The sequence below is a fragment of the Natator depressus genome, chromosome 28 (assembly GCF_965152275.1).
Source record: "Natator depressus isolate rNatDep1 chromosome 28, rNatDep2.hap1, whole genome shotgun sequence".
In the NCBI taxonomy this organism is placed as follows: Eukaryota; Metazoa; Chordata; order Testudines; family Cheloniidae; genus Natator; species Natator depressus.
In genome coordinates, this window is record NC_134261.1 from 2,858,338 (window position 1) to 2,861,209 (window position 2,872).

Here is a 2,872-nt window from a genome sequence, read left to right on the forward strand (position 1 = left end):
CCAGGAGTCCTGGCTCCCAGCCCCCCTGCTCTAACCACTGGATCCCGCTCCCCTCCCCAGAGCTGGGGAGAGAACCCAGGAGTCCTGGCTCCCAGCCCCCCTGCTCTCACCACTGGATCCCACTCCCCTCCCAGAGCCCTCCCCAGTGCAGTCCCCGTTTGCTCTCTCCCTGGCACTTGCTCTCTCCCTGGCACTTGGTCGTGTCCCAGCTGATTGCAGCCTACCCCTGCAGGCGGGGATCAATTCTAGGGGTTCATTCCCTGGTGCTGCCCCAGCAGTGCCCCACAGCCCCCCTGCCCAAAGAACCAGGATAGAGGGGCACCCAAGGAGCTGGGGGGGCTGTGGGGCAAGATTTTGGGTACTGGCAGTGCAGGAAGTGGGGGGCATCTATGGGGCGGGATTGAGGGCTATGGGGCAGGAGGGAGGGGCTATGGGCAGGATTGAGGGTGCTGGCAGCGCAGAGGGAGCTATGGGGCGGGATTGAGGGTTGCTGGCAGCGCAGAGGGGGGCTATGCGGCAGGATTGAGGGGCTATGGGGCAGGATTGAAGGGCAACGGGGGTGCTATGAGGCTGGAATGAGGGGCTATGGGGTGGGATCGAGGGGCGCTGGCAGCGCAGAGGGGGGTTTTGGGGCAGGATTGAGGGGCTATGGGGCGGGATTGAGGGTTGCTGGCAGCGCAGAGGGGCGCTATGGGGCAGGATTGAAGGGCAACGGGGTGCTATGGGGCTGGAATGAGGGGCTATGGGGTGGGATCGAGGGGCGCTGGCAGCGCAGAGGGGGGTTATGGGGCAGGATTGAGGGGCTATAGGGCAGGATTGAGGGTTGCTGGCAGCGCAGAGGGGCGCTATGGGGCAGGATTGAAGGGCAACGGGGTGCTATGGGGCTGGAATGAGGGGCTACGGGGTGGGATTGAGGGGCACTGGGGCGCTATGGGGTGGACGCGGGTGCTGGCAGTGCAGAGGGGCGCTATGGGGCAGGAGTGAGGGGCACAATTGGGGCGGACCGGGGGGGCAGCGCCCGCTGTGGCTGGCCGTGTTCGGGGCTGTTTCCCCCTCGCGGGGTCACAGTGACCCTTTGCCCTCTGCCCCCCCAGGTCGGCCCCTGCCGCCGCGCCCCCCGCCGCCGGAGGAGAAGGGGGCGGGCCCCCCCACCGCCCCCCAACCTCACCAGCAACCGGAGGACCAGCGCCGCCAAGCTCAAGCGCAAGTACTGGTGGAAGAACCTCAAGGTGCGGCCCCCCCCCCGTCTCCCCCCCCCGCGGCCCCCCGTCTCCCCCCCACAGCCCCCCCGTCTCCCGACACCCCTCACAGCCCCCCCCCGCAGCCTTCCCGTTCCCCCCCCGCAGCCCCCGTCTCCCCCCGCGGCCCCCCATCTCCCCGCAGCCCCCTGTTCTCCCCGTGGGCCCCCATCTCCCGCAGCCCCCTGTTCTCCCCGCGGCCCCCCCATCTCCCCCTGCGGCCCCCTGTTCCCCCCCCAGCCCCCCGTCTCCCGACACCCCTCACAGCCCCCCCCCGCGGCCCCCATTCCCCCCCACAGCCCCCCTGTCTCCCGACACCCCCCCGCAGCCCCCGTTCCCCCGCGGCCCCCCATCTCCCCGCAGCCCCCTGTTCTCCCCGTGGGCCCCCCATCTCCCCGCAGCCCCTGTTCTCCCCCGCGGCCCCCATCTCCCCCTGCGGCCCCCCGTTCCCCCCCCAGCCCCCCGTCTCCCGACACCCCCTCACAGCCCCCCCCGCAGCCCCCCATTCCCCCCCACAGCCCCCCTGTCTCCCGACACCCCCCCCCCGCAGCGCCCCGTTCCCCCCGCGGCCATCTCCTCCCCCGTTCCTCCCGCGGCCCCCCATCCCCCCACGGTCCCCCGTTCCCCCTGTGGGCCCCCATCTCCCCCCCGTTCTCCTGTGGCCCCCCCCCCCACAGCCCCCTGTTCCCCCCTGTGGCCCACCGTCTCCCTGCAGCCCCCTTGGCCCCCCATCTCCTCCCCCCATGGCCCCCTGTGTCCCCCCCACAGCCCCCTGTTCCCCTCCGCAGCCCCCCATCTCCCCGCAGCCCCCCGTTCCCCCCGTGGCCCCCCTGTCTCCTGACACCCCCCCCCCCCGCAGCTTCCCGGCTCCCCGCAGGCCCCCCCCCCCGACGGTCTCCCGACACCGCGGCCCCTCATTTCCCCCCCCCCCCGCAGCCCCTGTGGCCCCCCGCAGCCTCCCATTCCTCCCGTGGCGCGCCGTCTCCCTGCAGCCCCCCATGGCCCCCATCTCCTCCCCCGCTGCTCCTCCCTCCCTCTGACCCCCTACCCTACCCCATGGCTCCCTCCTGGCCCCAAGCCCCCGCCCCCCACCTTCGCCACGCGGCCCCGATGCTCATGGCCTCTCTCCCCACAGATGATGATTATCCTGGGGGTGATATGCGCCATCATCCTGATCATTATCATTGGTGAGTGGGGCTGGAGGGGGGGCTGGTGGGGGGCGCGTCGGGGCAGCATGTGACCCCCACCCCCTGTGGGAGCGGCAGCCAGGCACCTGTTAAGGGGGTGTGGCAGCAAGGAGGTGGGGCTGCCCTTGGCCCCGCCCACAGAACTGGCCCTGCCCACAGCCACCCTCAAGAGGGCAGGGAAGGGTTGCTGGAAGGGGCGTGGCTTTCCTTGGACCCCGCCCACCATCACACCTGCAATACTGAGGAAACTGCTGTGAAGGATGATGGGAAGGGGTGTGGCTTCCCTTAGCCCCACCCACCCAGAGACCCACCACGCTCCCCTTAGTGCAGAAATAAAAGGGGTGGAGCTTTTTTTTTCACCCCACAGGCCCCGCCCACCACTGCAGCTATAGGGTCCGGCCAATAGTGCAGAAATAAGATATTCGAGGGGGTGGGGCTTTCTTTGGC